Source organism: Lissotriton helveticus, chromosome 3_2 (assembly GCF_964261635.1).
Source record: "Lissotriton helveticus chromosome 3_2, aLisHel1.1, whole genome shotgun sequence".
NCBI lineage: Eukaryota > Metazoa > Chordata > Amphibia > Caudata > Salamandridae > Lissotriton > Lissotriton helveticus.
Window position 1 is genome coordinate 288,354,913 of NC_136062.1, and position 13,225 is coordinate 288,368,137.

At 44.8% G+C, this 13,225-nt stretch overlaps 1 protein-coding gene across 2 annotated transcripts in view; it reads right to left on the reverse strand.

Annotated features, from left to right (window-relative positions):
• SCAPER (S-phase cyclin A associated protein in the ER) overlaps positions 1-10,318 on the reverse strand; it is a 3,246,499-nt gene extending 3,236,181 nt beyond the window's left edge. The window contains exon 1 of one of the 2 annotated variants that reach the window (XM_078685236.1): positions 10,190-10,318. The gene's annotated coding sequence lies outside the window, so the exon portion shown is untranslated. Of the gene's footprint in view, positions 1-9,970; positions 10,094-10,189 lie in introns of those variants that run through there. The other variant, XM_078685237.1, reaches the window with a different exon arrangement.
• Positions 10,319-13,225: the final 2,907 nt, after the last annotated feature.

The following is a 13,225-nucleotide window of genomic DNA, read 5'->3' on the forward strand; positions in this document are numbered from 1 at the left end:
TTTTTATCCTTAACAACATCTACTTTTAAACAGTACCCCTGTGGCATAATATTAAATCCCTCTGCACTAAGTCCTACCTGTACGCCATAAGTAGTTAAAGTCCGCTTGCTGCTGCATCTCGAGTTCACCATGGCTTCACAAACAAAAAAAAGCTACTCTGGCCGCAATAATTAGGTCGTGAACATTCGGCTAATATCTTTTTATTATAGGGCATTGCGAATATTGCTGCCTCTATCTCTTCTGTAGAGAAGTCTCACTCTAGTTTCATTTATGTTTCCTTGCTCTTTCCCTCGTGCTTCTCCCACCCTCAAATCCTCTTGTTCTCAAATGTTTCTTTACCCTCCCCTTAGAGCTACTCCATTGTGTCCCTGCCTCTTTCAACTTGTTTGCCCAATTTTTAAACCCCCTGCTCCTTAGTTGTGCCCCTTCTTCCTCAACGCTCTTGCCGCTAAGCAGCATCGGTGTACTCCATCTGCCTGCACTCAGCCTACTTCTCAGCTGAATCTGATGGGTGAGCAGGCTACTTCATCTTAGTGTGTGTTGTACCCTCATCGCTATTCTATTGTATCCTTCTGTTGAGATCAAAGTTTTACATGACCTGGTAATGAAAATCTCTAACATTAGTTTTTCACTACTGCAAGGCCTATATCTCCCATAGGATAACATTGGGATTACCTTATTACATTCTATAAGTGTAGTTTCCAAATGGAAAGGTATAACTGATTCAAGTTTGGTGTCTCTGGAATCCTAATTGGAAATCCTCGCTTATGGTGAAGTCGGATTTTAGATTACAATTCTCAAAATGCCACTTTTAGAAAGTTGACATTTTCTTGCCTTAGCCATTTGGTGCCTGCAGCCTGTCTCTGGTTACATGACTGGGTTTAGCTGGAAGTTGGGCTTTGTGTATTCCTCCTAGACAGCCACGTACAATGGGAGCTTAGGTGTGACTGAATAGGCCATCACTGGCAGGATGTGAAGGAGGAGCTGGGCCCAGCCTCACTTACACCTAAACAGGGTTTGCCTTGTCTCCACAAAAAGGGCAGCATACCACCTGTAGTTTGTCTGGAGTCAGAGCATGCATGGCACATCATCTGAGCACTTCAAAGGGATGCCTCTAGAAGCTTATTCCCACTTCAAAGGCACAACTCTGCATAAAAGATAGACCTCAGACACCACCACTTCAGTGCACTTCTGGACCTGGGGATACTCTGCCATGAAGCAGGACTGTTGTGTTGCTGAAGAACTGCCACTCTTCTGGAATGCACTCTGGTGGACTCCTGCTTTGCTGTGCTGACACGCTGACCTCTTGCCTGGGTGAGAAGAACTAGATCTGCATCTCTTGAACCCAGAGGGCCCGATTCACAGAACTAACTTAAGACAAAACCCTAAACTTACTACCATTTTGGTATTCACAGACAGCCCTTACTCATTTCGGTATTCATAGAAGTTAGGAGTCCTAACTTTAGGACTCCTAAATGCCTTCTGTGAATACCGAAAGTCTTAAAGTTAGGATTTATCTCAGTTTAGGAGTCCTAAAGTTAGGAGTCCTAACTTTACTACTCCTAAACTGAGGAAAATCCTAACTATAAGACTTTCGGTATTCACAGAAGGCATTTAGGAGTCCTAAAGTTAGGACTCCTAACTTCTGTGAATACCGAAATGAGTAAGTGCCATCTGTGAATACCAAAATGGTAGTAAGTTTAGGATTTTGTCTTAAGTTAGTTCTGTGAATAGGGCCCAGAGTAACTCCAACGGCTAGTTGGCTGGCCTCCTGATCTGAAGCACCAAGGACATACCAGGCTTCCAACCTCCCTGCACCTGAACTCTGCCATCTGTGAGTCTACCATGCCAAATGTTGTCACCCAAGTTCTGGACCCTTGGAAGTGGACCTAAGTAGTGTGCCAGGGGAAACCGATGCATCTTCTCTGTTGAGCAGCGCATCCTCGAGCAGAACCGAAACACCGCCACTATGCGGACTGGACCCGTCACAAAGACCCACACCAACTCTGCAGTCCTCGGAACCGACGCATCACAGCGACTGCGTGGCGCATCCACAACCCATGTCCTCACATTGCTCATCAGCGGCAGCCTCGGCGACTGACTCCACATCGCAGCTCCTCGAAACCCAACACATCGCCAGCTGTGTGCCACATCCCCCAACAACAAACTTTGCCACAAAAGCCCCGTTGATGGGACCCTTGACGATGACACAACAGGACTTGGCACCTCAGCCTAGCCACATCTCAGAACGAACGCATTGCTTCAGCTGCGCGGCGAATCTTCGATATGAATCCACACAATGCTCCTCTATCAGGATTTAAAGGTACTCTGTTCAGCGGGCCTGATTGGGTCCCTATAGCCGGCCCACGCTCCATCGCAGTAAGCCTGAACTTGTGAGTCTGTCCTGTTCTAGCGCGACCAGATATCCCCAGTAGCGCTTAGTGCTTTTTGGCGCTATTTTGACCTAAAATTTTAGAATTGAATATCTCTGGTTCTAATTGGATTCTTGTAAGTTTTGCTCTAATTTTCTAGCCTAATGTGGGATCTTTTTCGTGTGCTTTTGTTACTGTTTAAAGTGTAGCACAAATCCATTACACATTGCCTCTAAGATAATCCTGACTGCTCTATGCCAAGTTGCATGGGGTCAATGCATAGATGAATTTGGGGTTTACTTGTGCATTACCCTGAATAGGATTATGGTTGCTGCTTGACAAGGTTTACACCCCAGTAAACTAGAAACCCAATTTCTAGCAGTTTACAACTTGGTGACTTGCATCTACAATTGCTTTTGCACATGTTACACTGCAAGTTTATTTCTGTACCACAATATCATTTTAGAAATTAATTTGAACATGTTTTTGTTATTCAGTATTTCTTCTTGGGATTCTGTCTGAACATTTTGTACAAGGTCGAACAACATTGCGCCCCGTTTTTCTATGTGGTCAGTCACGAACACATTCTAACATATAGACATAACAGAGAGACTCAGCGGCTGTTTTCTAACATGGCACTTCCTATCATATAAGCAGAGACTTGCCGTTTTGAAATCAGAGAGGAGGATTTCTAGCAGAGGAAAGGCCCCGAGACGAACACGCCTATTTGAGATGCAGACCGACTAACAGTAAATGCCAGCTATGGGGCACAATACTAATCCCAGAGACCACTGATATAGGACAGTGCTCACATAGTGAGGCCAAGATTAGGCAGATAAATTATTCACCGTGATATCGGTTTTCATTGTATACAGTTTATTAGTAATGATAATTGCACTGCTAAATTGTGTATGTTTTCTAACTGCAGCACAGTTACTTCATAATAGAGCACAATAATTTCAATAAATATTGTAAACTGTTTTTGTCTCTCTTTTCTGCTTATTGTGGAAATGCATGAGTGAGAGAATAAAAGATTATAATCCATTACCACGGTTCCATGAGGGGACTAGAGTGTTGTGTTTAGGGGTGCCAACTTACCTGTTACTATGTGAAGCTTAAGAGGGCAAGTAGGATACTATGAGCTAGTCAGGATTTGGGCCCATAGACACTGATGTGTTATGGTGACTCAGGGCTAGATGTATTAATAAACCGGTTTGCGATTTCCTAACTGCAAACCCTTGTGATTCGCAATTAGGAAATCACAAAATGGCGTGTAGGAAGGGGTGTTGAACAATTTCTGCAATTCATAATGGGTCGCAAATGACCCACCTCATGAATATTGAGGAGGTAGACTGCAATTAGCGACCCATTCGGAATCGCAAAAATCACAGGGATAGAGGCCTGCTGAGATGAGCAGACCACCATTTTTAGGTCTCACCTGAGCCAGCGCATCCGCTGCTCGGAGAGACATTTTGTAAGTGGCTTTTGAAAGTGCCACCACCATGTTTTTGGTAGCCTCAGGCTTGCGTGCACGCGCGCAGCCGCCATCTGTCGCACCATTTGCTTGTTGTTTACTTTTGCTATAAGCTTGGCACCCGCACTTTACTTTTAATGTTAAAAGTAAAGCGCTGGTGCCGCGATTGTAGCAAAAGTAAAGAAATAGAGGTTCACTTTTACTAAAATCTCGGCACCCACGCCTTACTTTTAATATTAAAAGTAAAGCGCGGGTGCCACGCTTATAGCAAAAGTAAAGAAATAGAAAAAAGCATCTATTTCTTTACTTTTGCTATAATCGCGGCACCAGCGCTTCACTTTTAATGTTAAAAGTAAAGCGCGGGTGCCGTGATGATGGCAAAAATACTGAACACCATGGCCTCTTTTGGAAGTGGATTTATTGCCACTTTACATGACACAGTTCGACGTGAATGTTGTAGCCTCAGGATGAGTGCACGTTAACCCTGAAACGGCAGGAAGCGCTCTGACATTTTGGCAATCCCTTCACTAGCAGCTTCTCAGCATCTGAGTTACCGCATGAATTAACCCATTCGGAAACATCCATTTCATTCAGGCAATTAGCTGTTGACCACAGAAGACAAACTGCCCAAGATCAAACGCCTGACTCATCACAAGACATCTAACTCAAAGGTTTCTGCAGAAATTAAAACCACATTCTGCACATTGGCCGCTACGCGCCACGAAGAAGGAAACGGGCAGCTACTTGGTGAGCGCCCTTAAATGCATTTCAAAGAACCGTCACATAGTTTATAATTAAGAAGTGCTGTTTCTCATAAATTAAAGCATCCGTGAGTGGCTAGGCCTGCATATTTGCCTGTCTTACTAATCAGTTCAACAGTAATCAGTCATTCAGAATGAGGTGACTGCAAAGTATTCCCTGTCATTAGTGAGGTGTTCAGATATACAACCAAGGATTCAACCTTTCGAATATAGCCCATGTCATAGCGCACGTGGGAATCATTCATGGAAACTAACTGCATTAAAATGTCCTGTTTAGTTTTTTTGCCACAGTGTGTCCTAATATTCTAAAAGCATTCTTGCTTTTCATCCTTCTAGTTCAGTTTCAATGGACTGAAGCAGCACAGGCATACATAAAGAAAACAAGCATTGGCATAGCCAATAGGTCTCGCCTTTGGGACCTTATACGTGCTTAGCCATGCAACAGTTGATGTTGTGGGACCAAGGATATTGTGCTGCATAACTAAACACTTATAAGGTCCCAAAGGCGAGACCTATTGGCTATGCCAATGCTGGTTGTGATTGGTGCTAGATAATGCTTTACAAAAAGTAAAATGAAAAGTTTTCCTTTCATTTTTTAAGAGCAGGCAGTGGTCCATGCATTGGGGCGCAATGCATGGACCATCAATTGTCTGCACAAGCTGTGCAGTGATCACCGAGTAGTACTGTGACAGAGGGACACAACCATAAGATGTGGCGCAGGATCATGAAGGTGGCAACAAGGCTTATCGGAGGGGGCGGCTTAGGAGCCCCATTGTTTGAAGCCTACTACCTGGTGGCACAATTGCAATGGGTTGCTAGATGGTTGGCAAACCACAACCTGGAGGAAACATCCATGGCTCACAGCCCTTCATTGCTGCCACCATTCAAGGCTTCCTGCTTCCAGGACTCTTACCAGACTCCCCGCGCTCTTTGCAAGTTGCCTACAAATGTATCACCAGAGAGCACTTTCTCATACATGTCCCTCTGTATGCTACGGGATTCCCATTGCAGGGCCTCCCATGTTACCCAGGAACATTCTCTGCTTCAGACCTGCGTAGCTGGCACAACCAGTCCCTGACCACAGCCGGCAACCTTTTCTCAGACAGCTACTTCCTTTCGTTTGAGGCCGACTATGACCTCCCGCCGGGACAATTTCTCACTTGTCGTCAACTACATAACACTTGCAATACCCTATGGTGTGCACAGGACGAAGAGCTTCGAGACATACAAGGACCCGGAAGGCCCTTTCGCGCTAAGCGGGAGGAAGGCATGGACAGGGAAATTTCAACACTGAATGTGACATGCCAAACAACAGGAAAATATCAAGGGTACAAGGCAAGAGATGACTGCACCTATCTAAGGTTTAGGTCTTTAAATAATTATACAATCTGGGTGCCAAGAACCTGAAGCCACATACCCCTAGACTTCAAAGGGCATTGCCCAAAAATTAACAAAACAGCACAATGGTTCAGCACTTCCCACATTCATCAATAATAATCTAGTAAGAATATAAGGAATCTGTTCAGTAGGGCTTTAAAAAAAAATTCTCTTTTATTCTTTTTTTTCTTCAAACAAACAACGTAGCCAACGCGTTTCGTCCAGAGGACTTCTTCAGGGCAAGAAGTGATGAGAAAAATAGCCAATTCGATGAAAGGTAAATGTATTTCATGATTTTTGGATATTCCAAAAGAGCGCCAAAACTGCCACCTTATTATTATCTTGTAGGTCAGTCTTTCAAAATTTCTTCTTATTATCTTTTAAGACCAAAGAATATCTTAGGATAGTGCCAAGTTTCACATCCAATCTCAGTGACTCATATGATCACCTTGTTAAGCGATCGTGTTCGTCACCTCTACCGCGTAGCCGGTTCCAAAGGTAGATGAGTGACATGGCCCTGACCTTTCCTCAGAGCGTCTTGAGATATGCCAGATTAAAAAATACTTAGTTTCATATCCTTCACCGTCCGTTCTTGACCCCGCCAACTCAACAGCTATTTTCCCACTGCAGACCTACGATGCCCGTGCTGTATATCAGGGGATGCGGACTTCCATCACATGTTATGGTCCAGTCCTATCTTCATCACCTACTGGAGGGGAGTACACCCTACAGATGAAGAATCACAACATCTTCGCAAACGCCCATTTCCCAAGAGTGGGACACACTTCTTCCCCATGAATTTGACAGCAGAACACACCAGCCTTAAGAGCCCCCTGCGAGCATCCTTCCCACAATTCATCATCGCTAGTATGTACTCCTTGGCCCTTTTCTCCACCCGCCCCTAACTGCTCACACTGTGGAACCGCAAGTCCGCCTCACCACTTTGCCTACACTGCCATTCTTATATTATTCGTGCCACTATACATTCTTCCCACCACTTTTCACCTAAGTACATCTTTGTCTGCCTTCATGCTCCCCCCACCCCTTTTTCCTAGTTGTGGAATTCACACACTGAAGTAGTATTGTTTTCTAATACTCTACGATTTGATTGCAACACTGTTGTATGCACTGTATAAACTATGTTTTTTCCCTGGTACTGACATGGTACAGCCATGCTCTGGATATTAGACTTCTGATGGTGTAACACGCTTCAGGTCTACTTTTGTGATTCCTTTTGCATTATTGCGTTTATGTTTATCAAAACAACTACTAAAAATACTTACTAAAAAAAGGGAAGTGGCAATAAAGACATCTGGCATTCACCTCAGGGAAAAACTTGTTTATCTTTACAGGAGATAAATAGAATATATGCAGCACAAAGAACTGGATAACCCTAAACCTTGCATTCCTAGATACGGAGGCCAGGTAGGCTAGCACCCTATCCCACTCCAAGTGAGCAAAGGCCCGCCCAAGTTCTGTCTGCCATCTCTCCTGAAGGCCAGGCTAGATAGTACTGAAGGCAGGGCACGAGTCAGGGGTACATGCGGGTGGATGGCGTCCACCCACTATTTTCACAGGGTGGACGCCCTCCACCCTGGCAAGAAGTTAGCACTGTAAAATATGCTGAATTCATACCAGTGTACTTTGCAAACATCGGGACACATTCTGCAGCGCCTGCACGTTGTGGTCTACTTTTGATCCGCAACAACTTGCGGGCAAGTAGGGGGCTTTCTTAGTTCAGACTCCAGCTGGGCCCATAACAAAGGCCGAATCTGAGGGGTCATCAGGCCTCCTTTTTTTGGAGTCTCATGGCTGGGAGCCGTCAGGAGCCTCACACCTAGATGCAAATGCAACAGAGGGGAAACAAATGCTCACACCTTGTTAGCACTTCACACATACTTAGGAGAGACAGCTTTTCACTTTATTCAGTCCCGGTTTACAAGATATGCATTCACTGTAAGAATGTCAGATGTGTTGGTCTTTCCCTGTATTTACACAAAATAAATGTAATGTATATAGTGCTTACTACCCCTGAGGGCGCGTTTAAATAATTTAAGTACCACTATTTTTTCTTTTAGAGCACTAAGGGTAGAGGAAGTTTAGGCAGACAAAAGGCTTGTTTTATGTGTAGTTTACAAAAGTGTGAATCTTCTGCCTAATTCTGGAGGGTTTCCCAATATACTCGAAATATGCTCCAGTGTACTCAGGATAGACATGTTAAACATATATGTGAGGGCTTAAGATCTGATGACACTTATGATGTGACGCGCTGTGATGTCACTCACCGCGGTGTCACACGCTGCAGTGTCAAACGCCATGATGCCACTTAGCTTCTGATTAACTAAGTTAATCCCCCTACTTCTTTTGTTTAGGACTTGTGTCCTGAATGAATGTGCTAATCCAATAGCTTTTGCCAACCATATGATTAGTCTCCATATATTGCCCATGAAGGTAAGGTACGGTACAACAGCATTGATTTGGTGTTCTATTGCCACAGCATTCCAGTTAGTGCGCAAGATACGAGTCAGTGTGTGGTATAGCAGGAATTGACCTCTATGTAAGTTATAGAGGTCTTACCAGATCATCAAAGGCCAGCAGATTGTCATTCTGCAGGGTGTAATTCCTTTTCTTAACTAAAGACTTGCATATTCACAGTGCTTTCTGTCACAGGCTCTGATGCCAGCTATAAATAGGTCTGTCACTATTCCCCAGTGCACGAGTCCAGATTCAAAATCGGGGACCCTTCAGGTAGACACATGTAGATCTTAAGTGAATGTATTAACCAACGGTGTTTTTGAACCAGCACGACGTATTTCACAGATTAGTTTATTTGGCATTTATTTTCATTACGATGAGTGGACACACATTTCCTTCTTTTGTCACGTCTCTGACCTCGCCACCACACTCAGTGACGGTCCATCCCATTGTACTTCGGTTCAAAGTATCCATACTGTTTGAATGCACTTCGACTGCTGCCTTGAAGCCCCATATTAATGCTACAATACACTACTGCTAAATTCAGGAAATGCAAATGATTTATATTTACACCTTTCCACCTATCATTGTTGTAAAAAAGGATGCCTTGCATTGAAATGCACGCCCAACTTAACTATAAAAAGGTAAATTAGGCGGATTAGATGAAAACTGTAAAGAGTACGGGACTGGTTGTAACTATTTCATGTCGTTTTGGACTATTTAATTGTTTTCATAGGAACCTTTTACTATTTTACTTACTTTACTAACCTTAAGCAGTTATATCAGTGTGTGTGATACATAAGGGTCGTTACTTTCGGCAGTGCCTGTCACATTTCAATACAGGCTTTGAGCAGGGAAGCTCTCCCCTAGAAGCTACAACAGTTTCATGTGGAAACAGTCTGATCACCACTCACACCCTTCCCAATCTCACCATGGAGACAAAACCTCCTTTAAATAACTGCTGAGGCAAGGCAGTGGTGACTCTTTGCTGCTGTGCAGTTGACTAACGACGGAACACACAAACACCGCCTTGGGCAACGCTGAAAATCAAGCCTTCATTCAATCAGAGATCACTTTTGACTGGATATAACAACGTTAAAGATGCGTTGAAGAATGAAGCAGGCACTGAGGCTCACATACTCATGGTTTGGGAAACTATTCCCTCTGAAGCAAACATTCGCCCGTTTGGCATTTTAGCAAAAGCCAAAATGCCTAGAGGAAACACAATTAAATACACTACACAATAAACATTCGATAACTGTAAAAATATTTCAAACTATTCGGCGGATTACTTTTCTCCGATACCCACATCTGAGTGGGACAAAGCACATGCTCTTTCAGCACCCTATCAGCAGCTCGGTGCTTGTATTGTGCCCCCCGGCTTCCTAAATGGTAATGAAGCCCAGTCTGTGGCGGGCGAAGAGGGGACAGACTGTCAGTCCTGCTCCCCCTTAGAGAAGGGACAGGGCTCGTGTAAGTGAAGGTTTGGAGGGGTAGCACGTCACACTCACCGGCGGGCCAGCCCTGCTGAGTTGTGTTGTGAGAGCACGGCAGAAGCGTTAATGACACAAGCGACCCTACAGTGGCAGCAGAGTGACAGAGCCGTGTAGAAAGGAGGAGGGCCGCAGGAGGCGACACGCTCGTGACGCAAGGTACAGACCGAGTGGCTCTCGGCAACAGAAGTCTGTTTTCCACACCGACCCTGTTCCCACTGATTATAGATAACTTACTGTCAAAGTCAACCAGTGGAGTCGGGGAGTCAGTCAACGGAAGGAAGCCGGTTAGTGCAGCAGGTTTATTCTCTGCCAGAGGCGCGGGTACTATGTTGGACACCACGCCAATAAACAAGCGGTAAATGTTTCCTCATCCAATGTCAAGGCACGATATAGTCTGCAAGGGGGCAGCACAGCCCAACGAACAGCTAGCATGGAAATCCCTCAGCCAATCCAATGACACAAACTCCACCAACTAAACCAATGATAAGACGCTTTGACGCCACTAAAATAATATGTCCCTTCTTACCTGATTGGTTGCCGACACGCAGCTGCCCAATCTCTACTTTTGCTCGTTGTAATTGAGGAACGGTAGGCGCCTGTCAAAGTAGCACAGGTGCCAGATTTTTTCTGTTTGCTTATGTGCGACATTTCCATGGTTTCTGTGTACTTAGTTATGAGTGACATTCAACGAACATATTTTTGCGAGTAAAATTAAGCAACGAAGTGCATGGAAACATAAATTACCCACTTTTGAGCAATGAGAAACTATTAACAAAATCCTGAAACTGCTGCAACCCCTTTAAATGGAAGGTCATGAAGATGTTGGAGGACAATATTTTCCCACAGCTGCCAAAAGCTCATATTCAATCGGTTTCTCCTGCTGTCAATTTATTTAATTTTTATTTATTTAATGGATTGTTATATAGCGCAGACTTCACCCAAAGGTGTCAGAGCGCTTCACAATAGTACCAAGTACGTTACATGAGGAGAATATTACATATTTACACGTTAAACAAACAAACGCGAAATAAAAAAAGGTGAAATAAAACAATAGATGACAGTCACACGAAAAACACAATAGGTTAAAGATTGTACAGGCATAGAATACACATTTACAATAATGAAAGAACTTTCTTGAGGGACATGAAAAGGGGTGTATTAGTGTCTTTGGAAGAGAAGAGATTTGAGGTCGATTTTGAAGGTCCGGGTAGAGGTGGTGGTAGAGAGTAGTGGAGGAAGCGAGTTCCAGATTCTGTACGCATTGCCTGAGAACGATTGAGCCATCAATCTTTCCCTTGTGAAGGTGGGGGGCACAAGCAGTACATTTTCCGCATTACGAGACGGATTAGAGCCTTCAGAAATTTTCAGTTTATTTGCCAAGTATCGAGGGGAGGAAGTGTGAAAGGCTTTATGGGTGATACAGGCAGATTTTTAGATCTTGCCTTGATGGGAAACCATCGAAGAGAAGACAAAATGGGTGTGATGTGGTTACTTCTTTTGGCCCCAGATATAAAACAAGCCGCTGAATGAAGAACATATTTTAGAGGGGAAAGGTGGGATTTGGGGAGGCCAGCAAGAAGAGAATTGCAATAGTCCAATCTAGAGAGTACCAGAGATTGTACCAAGGTTTTTAGGTCTTGCTCCGGAAAGAAACGTTGAATCCGGCAGAGAAGGTGCAGTTGGTATCATGCATTCTTTGTAATGGAATTGTGTGGGACAGTAGATTGAGCCTTTTATCAAGTATGACACTGATGGAGCGAGGGTGAAAACGGGTGAAAACAAAAAAATTTCTATACCCCTTGTGAAATTACCTTCCTATAACTGTAATATGTATTAATCATGTGGTTTTAAAACTAACCAACATAGAATAGAAAGCACACACACAAATACATGTGGGATTGTAGGAACTGGGACCACCAGTTCCCCGGAGGTTGCCTGGCACGAGCAGGTAGGCACCCGAAAGCTCAGGTGTTAAGTGACTACACAGCATACACATCCACTGAGACAATACATGCACACACAGACTGAGACCACACCAGTAAGTTTTTGGTTCGAATCAATTAATTTTATCTGAGACCAAAATTAGGGTGATCAATTACTCACTACATTAATACATTTCATGGGATAACTGTGGGCTTTCATTTAGCACTTCATTTTGCATGTGTAGATATTTCATTACTCAGCATTACTTGTTTCATTAGGGTAAAACCAAACATTTCCTGACGCAGGACTGGATATGGCATTAAAGATCAGGCAACTTCCCACTAGGCAGGAATAAAACCACTAATGCAAGAATAAAACATTTCCTAAAGCAGGGATAAGCAGTGGATTGCCCTTATTAATCAAGCCTCAACATTTCATTAGGCAGAGGGAACCAGGCATCAGGTGAAAATGTGCATTTCATTAAACATATAAACCTTGGCTTAGGCATCTAAAACATTTCCTTGGGGCCACCAAAACATTCTACATCTTCCCTAGCATTAAGCAAAAGTAACAAGGCATCAGTGGAACATGTGCATCTCATTAAGCATACTAAACATGGCTGATGCAAATAAAACAATTCCTTAACCAGGAATAACAAATTCATTGAGTAGAGATACCCACTTTAGTAGATAAGAACCTCCACTTCATTCCTCAGCACTAATAAACAAGGCATCAAGCAGAGGGGAGCCTCTCATTAGGCATTAAACAAAAAGGCACCCAGGCAGGAGTTAATTTGTACCAGTTGAGGCCCCCACGATGTCTTGAGGGGCCCTTGCCCAGTGCTGAAAGGGGCCGATTAGGGCCAACAGGGCCCAGCCACAGTCTACCCGAGGGGAGGGGTGGATTTGGGGCCTCCCCGGGGGTTTACCTTGTTCTTTGGCCCCCTCGGGGCCCTTGCTGTGAACTCGGCAGGCCTCAGGGGGCCTTCCACTTGATGTCAGACCGCCCGGGGGCCTGCGCCGGCAGGTGGGGCTCCGATGTTCAAACGGTCCACGCGCTGCTAGGGGGACTGGTCCCGGGCCTCGGGACCAGTCGGGGGCACCGCGCTGAAGGAGGCAGCAGCAGGACAGTCCTGGGCTTCTCTCAGCCTTCCCGGGGCCTGAGGACCAATCGCAGCAGACGGAGGGGAGGCGCGCCCGCGGCCGCTAATGGCAGCGCGGCCTGCGGGGCGAGGCAACCTCTCCTCCAATCACGGGGCTCTGGTGGCGGGGGCGTGGCCGGTGACGCGGCCGGGCACCCCCGTCACGTGAGGCGAGTTTGCAGCCTCAGGGCCTAGCGCGGCCTTCT